The following is a 12,803-nucleotide window of genomic DNA, read 5'->3' as shown; positions in this document are numbered from 1 at the left end:
AGAGAGAGAGAGAGAGAGAGAGAGAGAGAGAGAATACTACTACTACTGCTTCTACTACTACTACTTATAATAATAATAATATTATTATTAATAATAATGATAATAATAATAAGAAGAAGAAGAAGAGGAAGAAGAATTAGAATAAAAGAAGAAGAAACATAATAAGGCCTGGCCGACACGCTCACCTCTGCGCCGCCTTCTGCCCGCCGCTGTCATCGCCACCTGCAGGAAGGACAACACGGCATTAAAGAAGCCTGGCATCGCTGAGAGACGCTAATCAACAGTAATGCAAAACACATGAATTCAAACTTATAACCTACAATATTGCTTAGAAATAAATATAATACATAAAGAAATAAATGAAAAACTAAACTCTACACAGATGTTAAGGCATGTTTATGCTTCACATGTCTGGGGGATTCCACTCATACCGCTCTTTTAGATATGGTGGAATCAAAAGCTTTTCGTTTCATCAACTCCTCTCCTCTAACTGACTGTCTTCAGCCTCTTTCTCATTGCCTCAATGTTGCATTTTTTTGCTATCTTCTACTGATATGCTAACTGCTCTTCTGATCTTGCTAACTGCATGCCTCCCCTCCTCCAGCGGCCTCGCTACACAAGACTTTCTATTTTCTCTCACCCCTATTCTCTTACCCCTATTCTCTCCACTTCTCTAATGCAGTATTCTGAATCATTCATTGCTTTCTCTGGTAAACTCTGGAACTCCCTGCCTGCTTCTGTATTTATATCTTCCTATGACTTGAATTCCTTCTAGAGGGAGGTTTCAAGACACTTATCCTTCAGCTTTTGACCATCGCTTTGGACCCTTTTCTGGGACTGGCATCTCAGTAGTTCTTTTTTTTATTGGATTTTTGTTGCCCTTGGCTGGTGTCCCTCCTACATAAAAAACAACAACAACAAGAATAACAATAAAAACAACAACAAGTAATAGTAGTAGACTTTCTTCTTTCTCTCACTCCTATTCTGTTCACCTCTCGAATATAAGAGTTAACCAGTATTCTGAATCATTCATCTCTTTCTCTGGTAAACTCTGGAACTCCTTGCCTGCTTCTGTATTTCCACCTTCCTATGACTTGAATTCCTTCAAGAGGGAGGTTTCAAGACACTTATCCTTTAATTTTCGACTATCGCTTTTGGACCCTATTCGGGGACGGCATTTCAGTGGGCCTTTTTTTTTTTTTTCAATTGGATTTTATTGCCCTTGGCCAGTGTCCCTCCTACGCTCGGTAAATGAAAATGAAAAATAACATAATCTTTTACTTGTAACTTAATCAGAACTAATTCCCTTAATAAGATAAAATAATAAATAAATAAATAAATAAATAAATAAAAATAATAATAACAATAATAATAATAACAATAATAAAAAAAAGATGAACACATAAAGAAAACATCTTCAGTTTCACAAACAGGAAGGCAGGGCAGGGCTAGGTAAGTGAACGTGAAAAGAGGATCCGTTTCGCTGGTAACTGGAAGGAAGATGAGGTAAGCGGTGTGACGGAGGAAATAGAGAAGGGGATGTGGGGCCAGCGCGTGGTAGCAATGTCCTCCTCCTCCTCCTCCTCCTCGCCCCTCGCCCCAGCCTTGTTTACCAGTCATTGGAGTCAGTGTGGGGAAGGGCGGCAATTACCCAGTGAAAAGAAGGATTAATTTGTGAAGCACGAGGGAGGGCGGGGCCGAGGCGGGGCTGAGGCAGGGCTGCGGGAGGGCTACGGGAGGGGAAGGGGACGAGGGGTTGAGAGTGAGGGTGAGGGGACAACACCTGCAGCGGTTAACTGGAGCTAATCTGGTAAAGCCGCTCATACTTGACGAGCAAGGCACGGCTGAGGCCTCCTGTAATGACCGCCATTAGCTCGGCATCCCCTTCCTCTTTTATCTCCTCCTCTTCCTTCTCTTCCTCTCCTCTCCTCTCCTTAAATGTGATATGTAAATAGATAAATGTAAGATAATTTGTGTTCTGAAATAAAGGTAAAATAAACACACACACACACACACACACACACACACACACACACGCGCGTATGACAAATTTGTTTGCATTTGAAAACCAAAATATTACATATTTATTTTTTCTTTTCTTCTTCATTATTTATCTATTATTATTATTATTATTATTATTACTATTATTATTATTATTATTATTATTATTATTATTATTATTATTATTATTTATTTATTTATTTATTTTTTTTTTTATGACGTGCTTCAAGTTGTCCCCTAATACAGCAGATGTCGGCGCACAGAGAGCGGTGGCGGGAGAAGCTGCGACGTACAGCACGTGATCACCATAAGAATTCAGATTAGTCACAGGGTCGTCGCCAGGTATATCAGTGTTCATTATTCCATCCCATTGTGGTTTGTCAAGAGTGAATGAGCCAACACACACATTTTAGAGCAGCGTCAGCATCTTGTGCGGGATTGACACACCTGGGGCGTCGGATGCTTCAGCTGTAATCCTGTGAGCTCTCTGATCACAGGTGTAGTTCTGTTCACCTTCACTTAATCTTTGCTGTCTCTAACCTAGTCTATTCCTGTGAGATGGGACAGCCAGTGTCTGGTGATGCTTTTGACATTAAATGGATTAACATTCTGAGGTTCACATCTCCTGTGAGTTCATAAAATGGAAATAAATCTCGTCATTTCCAGGTGCGTTTCCAGGTGTTAGGAGAAAATAAAGTTCGGGTTGATGATGAATGTACTCCAGCTTTACGTGATAAACAAGCACCATTCAGACTGGGGACTGTGATTTTGATGTGACCGTTATTCTACTAGTAATTCCCAAAACTGTAGTCTGCAGTATCTGAAATATTTTTACTTTTTCCAATGAAGCCGCGCAATGAAGACAGTACGGAGAAGAGTAATGGAAACTAGACTGAGAAGAGAGGTGAAAATCAGTGAGGAGCAATTTAGTCAAGTATCATAGAGAGACATTACAAACACAAAATTTGCTTAGAGAGAGAGAGAGAGAGAGAGAGAGAGAGAGAGAGAGAGAGAGAGAGAGAGAGAGAGAGAGAGAGAGAGAGAGAGAGAGAGAGAGAGAGTTGCGCAGTATCTTTATGGACTTGGAGAAGGCTTCCGACAGGGTGCCAGGAAAGGAGACAGAGGCAGAAATGACCGAGGGTGGTGGAGGCCAAAAGTGATAAACAGTACATAGTGCCCCCATCCTTGGTGGAGGCCACGCGTGATGGCAGTGCTCAGCAGGAATGGTGTATTTTGACTGTTTTTTTTTTTTTTTCATTACCTACCTATTCGTCTTATATCCACTGTAATGCGACAAGCCAAAGACATGGTGCTGTTACTTTTTTTTTTCCCTCCTCCTCCTCCTCCTCCTCCTCTTCCTTCTCATGTTTCTGTACACGGTTTCTTCTTCTGCTCTTCTTGCTCCATTTCATCATCATCATCATTATCTTTACTTTCCAGCACCATTACACTCTTGCTCTCTTCCTCCTCCTCCATCTCTCGCTTTAGATATCCTTGTCGCTCATCACAAACAACCCTGCGAAGACAAACAGGGATACTGCGGTTTAATCTTCGTGTTCCTTTGTGTTCTGCTTCCTTTCCCTTAAAGCTCACATAACTCATAATTCTCCTCCCCCTTCTCCTTATCATGTCCCAATAACCTTTTGCTTGTCTGCCTCCACTTCACACTCTCCCCCACATCTCTTCCACCTCCCCCACCTTGTTAACATGTCACCCGCACCACAACGAACAGGAAAAAAGGGAAACATAAACCAGGAAATCTTGCTTGATCCTCATCGCTTGAGTCACAGAGAGTGTTCCATTACCCCCAGATTACCGCCACCCGCTTCCTGCCCTCCTCTCTCTCTCTCTCTCTCTCTCTCTCTCTCTCTCTCTCTCTCTCTCTCTCTCTCTCTCTCTCTCGTCGTTTTATCCATTTTTCTCATATTTCTTTCCTCTTTTGTTCTTTTTTATTTCCCATTCTTTATCTTCTTTTTTTTCCCTTCTTTCTGATTCCTCCACCAATATCCTCCGTTTCCTCTTCATTTTTTTTTTTTTTGGAAATTTACTTATTTTTAATGTTATCTTTTTCTCTCCTCCTCTTTCTCCTCCTCCTCCTCCTCCTCCGTGAGATGATCAAGAAATATAAATAAAAATCAAGAAATATTATAATTTCCTGTATCCTTCCTAGAATCAACACTTTCAAAACATTCCACGACAAGGCGTACAGCACAAGTTCTCGACTCATAAATCTGTGTAGAGAGGAAGACATACAATTAGCAAATCTCTGGAACAGTTTCCACCACCAGAGAATTATTTTCAGGAATGATGGATTACGTTTGAATTCAGCAGGGTCAGCGATATTAGGACGCCTCTTTCACGATGCGGCAAATGCCTGCAAATAAAAAAAAGAAAAAGCGTGAGTCGACAGGCACTGGCAGCGACAGCGTAGAAGGTAATAATGAAAGTGCCCCATCTGTTGGCAAAATTCTCAAGTTTTTCTATGCCAGTGCATGCAGTTTAAGAAATAAATGTCATCGGCGTGACGGAATCATGGATTAATACTTTTTTTTTTTAGCTGAACTTTCACTAGCAGAATACACTTTGTTCAGCTGTGAGAGATTTCAGAGAAGGAGGCGGGCTCCTGCTTTGCGTTGTCTGCTCTCCACTCTGTCAAGGAGGCGGGTGCTCCTCTGCGTTGTCTGCTCTCCACCCTATCAAAAAATGCACAGGTAAATTAGATAACATAAATGTTTCCGACACTCAACTCAACTTAAAATCGCGTAGATTTATAACTGGCATAATTTACCGACGTCCAGGACAGACAGATAGCCAACCTTATGAGCAAATACCAGAAATTTGTAAACAATACAAGACAATTATTGCTTACCAGTTCACAAATGGGGCGATCCTTTACATTCGCATTCGGATTACGATTTGCATAGTAACTCATAGGAAAGTAGTTTACACCAGCTTGTAGCCATCTGACAAAGAGGTTTAAATATCCCAGACCTCGTATTAACAACAAATGAAAAACTTTTAGTAATGTAAAATTTGGGCCAGCATTCTGCATCAGTGACCACCGGGTGATTATGGAAATTGATATATCTACAGTAAATTAAGGTTGCGAAAAGGTAACTGACTATTTACGGGAAAATTTTAGTAAATTAAGAAAAATTCCGGCCAACTGTGACCGGAATGCAATCTTAGAAAGTATTATCATTAACGAAGCGTGGAAGACATTCACTTGTAATCTTAACAAAACTCTTGACGAATCTGTTCCACTGAGAAATAGGCGTTCAATCGTTAATAACAAAATGAAAAGGTGGAGCACGACCATCAAAAATAGTCTCTCTGCCAAATTATGCGCATATCACAAATATAAATTAATTAAGAATAATGATAACCAAACCAGAACACGATAAATTGCCGAGTAATATATATATATATATATATATATATATATATATATATATATATATATATATATATATATATATATATATATATATATATATATATATATATATATATATATATATATATATATATATATATATATATATATATATATAATAAGAGAGATTAAGAAAGACTTTGAACCTCACATTGCTAATTCATGCAGATCAATCCTAAAAAATTCTTCAGCTTCATTGGAAAGAAAAGTTGTTAACCTCTACGATAGGCCGCCTTGTATTAAAAAAAAAAATATCAAACACTCTAACAATGAAATCCTAATGGCTGAGAATTTAAAGGATTACTTTGCATCCGTATTCATTACAAAGGGAAATTCTGAATTATCTATCACCCACTCAAACCCAAAATAACAACGCTTTTCTGAGTACGTGTACTTACCAAGAAAATGAAACTTTGCGCGCGATCACTAAAATCAAAATAAACAAAACACCAGGTCCGGACAAAATTTCCCAGCGAATGTTGAAGGAAGCTAAAAAGAGGCTTGCCAAGCCTCTGTCCATGATATTCAATGAATCGTTAAACACTCAACAAGTCCCGGATGAATGAAGACTTTCAACGTTACTCCTATCTTAAAAGAAAAAAAAAAAAAAAAAAAAAGAAAGAAATAAAATAAATAAATAAATAAAAAAGTGACAAATCTCACTCAAAATTACCGTCCCATAAGCCTCACATCAGCAGTGGGTAAGCTTATGGAATCAATAATAAGGAATAAAACAACAAAAATCCTGGAAAGTAATAATATTGTAAAGGACTCATAACACAAGTTTAGAAATAGAAGTTCATGCCTAACGAATTTACCTGACTTGTTTCACGACGTGTAGTATAATGTGTGTGTGATGATACCACCCTGCAATTTTTCACGTCTTTTCATAGACGTCCAACCCTTCAGGAAGTAAACATTTCACGCAGGGAAGCCACAGAACGCCTAACTTCTGATCTTTCTAAAATTTCTGATTGGGGCAGAGCAAACCTGGTATTGTTCAATGCCTCAAAAACTCAATTCCTCCATCTATCAACTCGACACAACCTTCCAGACAACTATCCCCTCTTCTTCGATGACACTCAACTGTTCCCCTCTTCTACACTGAACATCCTCGGTCTGTCCATCACTTATAATCTGAACTAGAAACTTCACATCTCATCTCTAGTTAAAACAGCTTCTATGAAGTTAGGCGTTCTGAGGCGTCTCCGCCAGTTTTTCTCACCCCTCCAGCTGCTTACTCTGTACATGGGCCTTATCCGTCCATATATGGAGTATGCTTCACATGTCTGGGGGAGTTCCACTCATACCGCTCTTCTAGACAGGGTGGAATCAAAAGCTTTTCGTCTCATCAACTCCTCTGCTCTGTCTTCAGCCTCTCTCTCATCGCCGCAATGTTGCATTTCTAGCTGTCTTCTACCGCTATTTTCATGCTAACTGCATGTCTCCCTTCCTCCCGCGGCCTCGCTGCACAGGACTTTCTTCTTTCTCTCACCCCTATTCTGTCCACCTCTCTAATGCATGAGTTAACCAGTATTCTCAATCATTCATCCCTTTCTCTGGTAAACTCTGGAACTCCCTGCTTGCTTCTGCATTTCCACCTTCCTATGACTTGAATTCCTTCAAGAGGGAGGTTTCAAGACACTTATCCTTCGATTTTTGACTACCGCTTTGGACCCTTTTCTGGGACTGGCATCTCAGTGGGCTTTTTTATTTTTTTTTTATTTTATTGTTGTTTCCCTTGGCCAGTGTCCCTCCTACATAAAAAAAAAAAAACAGGGCAGTAAATGTAGTTTATTCTGATTTCCCCCCAAAAAAAAACTTTGATAAGTTTCCCATACGCGCCTCCTGAACATAGTAAAAGCTTAAGGCAAGTCAGGTGACCCAGCCGGGTGGACTAGTTAACAGGACACAAACAGCGAGTAGTAATTAACGGTAAATCTTCAAATTGGATTAATGCAAGTAGTGGCGTTCCTCAACGATCAGTTTTAGGACCGATCCACTTCATAATATATATATATATATATATATATATATATATATATATATATATATATATATATATATATATATATATATATATATATATATATATATATATATAAACGACATAAACGAAGGGATCAGAAGAAAACTGTTAAAATTAGCTGATGATACTAAAATTATTAACAAGGTTGACTCACCAACTCAACATCATATTTTACAAGATGATATAGACACTCATTGAATGGTCTGAAAAAATGGCTGATGAACTCTGATTTTGATAAATGTCACCTGTTACACATCGGAAATAACAAGCCACAGGAAAATTATAAAATGGGTAATGCATCCATCAGAAGTGTGGATACTGAACAAGATAAAGGAATTTTGACAGGTCTGAAACCAAGCAAACATTGCCAATAAATTGCTTTATAGGAAGAAACTCCACTTTCAAATCCGAGAAAATCATTTTAGTCTTGTATAACTCACTCCTACGTCTCCATCTAAAATACAACGTACAATTTTTGGTCACCTGTTATAAAAAGGATATTGAGAAATTAGAAAAGAAAAAAAAACTCAATGTAGATTAGTTAAAATAATCCCAGGGTTTTTAAAGGATTCACAAATATGAGACCTCAACATTTCCTTACAGTCAGCCAATCAAATGTTACAAGAAACAATGGCTTCTGAATACGTAATAGGCAGACAATTTCAAACAAATGGAGGCAAACATTTTCTTTAACTCCATTATTAACATACCGAGTTGTCTTCCATCAAATGTCGTTAATTACGGGACTGCTGACACATTTTAGATCCGTCTTGACAGGTATTTTAGAAACTAAATCCTGGTTGTCACTGCTCACGTCTGAATAATGAACACTAACTTTTACTTCAGGGGCCTCTGATTTTTTTTATTTATTTATTCATTTTTTTTTTTTTTGCAACACCATCCATACATGACATGACAGCCCAGAGTTGTTGGTTATTATTCTTACTCTCGATCTGTGAAGGACTGTGGAGTGCCAAGTTCTTTCTTTGTATCCCTCCTCCTCCTCCTCCTCCTCCTCCTACCCCTCCTTATATATTTTTTTTCCTTTTATTCTTTATACCATTTACTATTTTTTCATCCTTTATTTCCCCTTTTTCCCTCTCCTCCTTTTCTTCCTCCTCTCCTTCTCTTGTTTTTATTTGTTTCTTCCTTCTCTCTCTCTCTCTCTCTCTCTCTCTCTCTCTCTCTCTCTCTCTCTCTCTCTCTCTCTCTCTCTCTCTCTCTCTCTCTCTCTCTTTCTTTTATCCTCTCCATTTCTTTTGATCCTCCTTCTTTCCTTCCTCTCCTTCCTTCCTTTCTCTTTCCTTTTTTTCTTCTCTTCTCTCTCTCTCTCTCTCTCTCTCTCTCTCTCTCTCTCTCTCTCTCTCTCTCTCTCTCTCTCTCTCTCTTACTCCTCACTTATCATCTCCTTTCCATCTCCCTCTCTCTTTTACCCTTTGCCGATATTCTATTTTTCTCATCACCCCCTCCAGGTCGTCCCCTCCTTTCCTCCCTCTTCACTTCGCCTTCCTCCCCTCGTCGCTGTCCCCTCGCCCCGCCCCTTTCGTTCACTCTTGTATTGTTCCCCTCAAAGAACTGTTGTTTGCGAGTGATTGAGTGCCTACACACACACACACACACACACACACACACACACACACACAGAGAGAGAGAGAGAGAGAGAGAGAGAGAGAGAGAGAGGAGAGAGAGAGAGAGAGAGAGAGAGAGAGAGAGAGAGAGAGAGAGAGAGAGAGAGCGGCGGGGGGGGGTAAAGATAAGATTTCTCACCTCTTCATAGTTTGAAAAGAGGAGGGGTAAGAAAAAAAAAGGAAAAGAAGAAGAAGAAAAAGAAGAAGAAGAAGAAGAAAAAGAAGAAGACTTACCCTACATTCTTCACGTCCTCACCTCATCACCCTCGTTTCCTCGTCCACCCCAGCACTCTACGTTCATCCTCTTCCTATTCCTCCTCCTCCTCCTCCTTCTCCCTGTGCCTCTGCTTCCCCTCGCTACCTAACTAACGCGTCACCATGCAAGACACGACGCCGGAGAAACACGTTTATGTGAGCGTTACTCAATTCCCACCACGCTGAGAGGAATGCTCGAGGCTAATGCGTGGATGTTCCTGGTCTGTCAGCACACACACACACACACACACACACACAGGTTAATAATAATAAACCTTTTCAAAACTTTATTGATATGAAGTCTATCTTCCGCATTTAAACATACGTATCTTTTTTTTATCTTTCTTTTTTTTTTTCGTAAAGCCATCAGTTCAGAAGGTGTTTGCCACTATTTTTTTTTTACGTAAAATTTTCAATCTTAAGAAAAAAATATTATCACTAGACACGCGTGTCGAGCCACTTCAAGTAAATTAGCTCCCCAAACCATGAAGATATAACACCTTCATACATACACACATATATAATAACATGTAAAACTCTGACCTCTTTTTATTAATGGAAAACACACTCACACATACACACACACACACACACACACACACACAACCATTCTGTCACTATAGTCCGTCAGTCTTGCTTAAAGTAAAGTTGTTCTCGCTTCGTTTGGAAAAATAGATTAATAACTAAAACTATACATACGATATTGTGATATTAATGACTAACAAGTGACGCCAGTTGACATTTTCATATGTGGACGCATGAGTGAGTGTGTGTGTGTGTGTGTGTGTGTGTGTGTGTGTGTGTGTGTGTGTGTGTGTGTGTGTGTGTGTGTGTGTGTGTGTGTGTGTGTGTGTGTGTGTGTGTGTGTGTGTGTGTGTGTGTGTGTGTGTGTGTGTGTGTGTGTGTGTGTGTGTGTGTGCCGAGTCTGCCCTCCTCACCTCCTTCCCTTCCTCATCCTCCTCCCCTCCTCTGCTGGCTAGTAATAATAAAATGTTGACCAACATGCAAATGAAGGCACACAACCCCCGCCTCCCCGTCACCCAAGCGCTCAGCTGACCCACGTACTAAGTCAGCTTTATGGACGCTCTGTACACTGACTCAGCTGGTGGCTCCCGTGCTGCTTGCCCGGCCCTTTTCTTCCTCCCTCCCTCTCCCCGTCACGAGGACTACTGCGTGTAGAGAAGGGAAAGGGGGATAGAAGGATGGAGAAAGAAGGGAAGGGGGATGAAGGCAAGATAAAAAGCGAAAGGAAGGCAAGAAGATAAGTAAGGAGAAGGGAAAGGAAAGGGTAGGGCAGGCAAGGAAGGAAAGAAGGGAAAGACAACTGGGAATGGAGAAGGGAAATGGTAAAGAATAAGAGAGGAAAACAATGAGGAAAGGAAGAGGAAAGAATGATGAAGGCAAGGAGAAAAGAAAAGGACGAGGAAAAGAGAAGAAAAGGACATGGAAAACGGAACATGAAAGAAAGAGAACAGGAAAAAAGAAAATGAATGGAACAGACATGAGGAAATGGAAGGAAAAAAAGAAAGGTAGGAAGATCGGTCTGGTGAGGGGAAATGAAAGAGAAGTGTGAGGTGCGTGAAATGAGCGGAAGGTAAGGCGAGAACAGAAGTGCGTGTGGTGGGCGGGAGGTATACAGAATAGGGCGAGAAGAACAGAAGAACAAGATGATAAACGGAAGGACTTCTGTACGCTGATATGAGAACTCGCTCCCTTCCTACTTTCTTTCCCTATTTCTTCTGTCCCTCCTTTCCTGTATCCATAAATCACCCACCGCCATCCTTTGTACATTTCATGAGAGAAAGGAAACATACATTCTGGCATTTTCACGTCTGCAAAACGCGCTCTGTCTTCACGTTTAGTTTCGCTGCGAGTTTCACAAGTTTTAGCCAGACTCGAGTTAGGCCAGTTTATGTAAAAAGGAAGCGGAATTATAACATACTGAAAAGTGTATTAGAAGAAAATATTTATGTTCCCTTTCTTCTGTTTGCCTTTTCACCAACTCCAACTTTGCCTAGTCTTTCTCTTCCTCCTCGACACAGGACACCAGCCACGTGCCTGGCCACATCACCCACAATCATCGCCTCGTTCACATCCCCACTGTAGCCAACACCCTCGTTCCCATCTCCACAACAATAAATCTATGTAGCTGCCGCACCGCCGAGACACACACACACACACACACACACACACACACACAATGAAAAAAATCATATCACCAAAATCTCGTAAACATAGTTGTGTGGCATCTTAAGAGGAAAAGTGACCGCATTATTTTATCTCCACCTCCTCCTCCTCCTCTTCTGTCTCTCACTGTGTTAGAGAGTAAAGACCCGACCAGCAGCCCCAATAGGACCACCAGACCTGTTGCTTGTTTTTCCTTTGTGTTCCTTTGCTTTTCCTTGTGTTCCTGGTCCTCCTCCTCCTCCTCCTCCTCCTACCAATACTACTACTTTTACTACTACCATTCATACTACTGCAACTTCAGCGGCTACACTTAATAATCCAGTACATGTACGGAAACACACACACACACACACATCATTGGTCACCTACATCGTTTTCTCTCTCTCTCTCTCTCTCTCTCTCTCTCTCTCTCTCTCTCTCTCTCTCTCTCTCTCTCTCTCTCTCTCTCTCTCTCCGCTCTCTCACCCCCCCAATTACTGCTAAATTAGCGGATTACACTTATCCTGCACAGCTGCTCCTCTGCGCCTCTCCATGTGTGTGTGTGTGTGTGTGTTTACCACCATGTCAGTATTTGTATGACTGTTATAGTTGCTATTAGTGTCATAGTAGTAAATGTAATGATGACTATGATGACGATGATGATGATGATGATGATGATGATAATAATAATAATAATAATAATAATAATAATAATAATAATAATAATAATAATAATAATAATAATAATAATGATAATAATAATAACTAGTAGGCGTAGAGAAAGAGTGTGGAGAGAGAGAGAGAGAGAGAGAGAGAGAGAGAGAGAGAGAGAGAGAGAGAGAGAGAGAGAGAGAGAACGGGATTGAGAAATGGAGGGAGTGAGAGAGGAAGAAATATCACTTACTCCCCTGTTGTCCTTTTTACAGATGTTGGCACCGAGACATTAGCATATTTATAGCGGGCTGGGAGGTAATTATTCCCGCGGGGGCTGTCCATCACTTGCCCCGCACCGCCTGTCCCGCCCCGCACCCCGCGCCTCTCAGCCCCACCCGAACCCGCCACCGCTTACAAATATGATGGCGATACACATATACCGATAAAAAAAATAAATGTATATAGAATGCCTCCACAAAATACATATGACTTTAATGCTCCATTGCTCACTGGATATAGGAAGGATTCTAAACATGCTTGGGGAAAGAAAAAAAATCAAGGGACAGAAATATGGACATAAAGATGTATCGAGAAAAGCAAGTTGTTCCATCTCCCCAGTAAATGGCGATGAAGA

General features: G+C 40.5%; 1 protein-coding gene across 1 annotated transcript in view; it reads right to left on the bottom strand.

Moving 5' to 3' along the window:
* The window catches only part of LOC135106761 (uridine-cytidine kinase 2-like), a 190,082-nt gene that overhangs the window by 156,743 nt on the left and 20,536 nt on the right, over positions 1-12,803 (bottom strand). Inside the window, exon 2 of the mRNA XM_064016038.1 lies at positions 186-222. The gene's annotated coding sequence lies outside the window, so the exon portion shown is untranslated. The remainder of the gene's footprint in view (positions 1-185; positions 223-12,803) is intronic.

This window comes from Scylla paramamosain, chromosome 14 (assembly GCF_035594125.1).
Source record: "Scylla paramamosain isolate STU-SP2022 chromosome 14, ASM3559412v1, whole genome shotgun sequence".
Lineage (NCBI taxonomy): Eukaryota > Metazoa > Arthropoda > Malacostraca > Decapoda > Portunidae > Scylla > Scylla paramamosain.
Note: the sequence above shows the minus strand (reverse complement) of the source record. Positions and strands in the feature narration are given on the sequence as shown.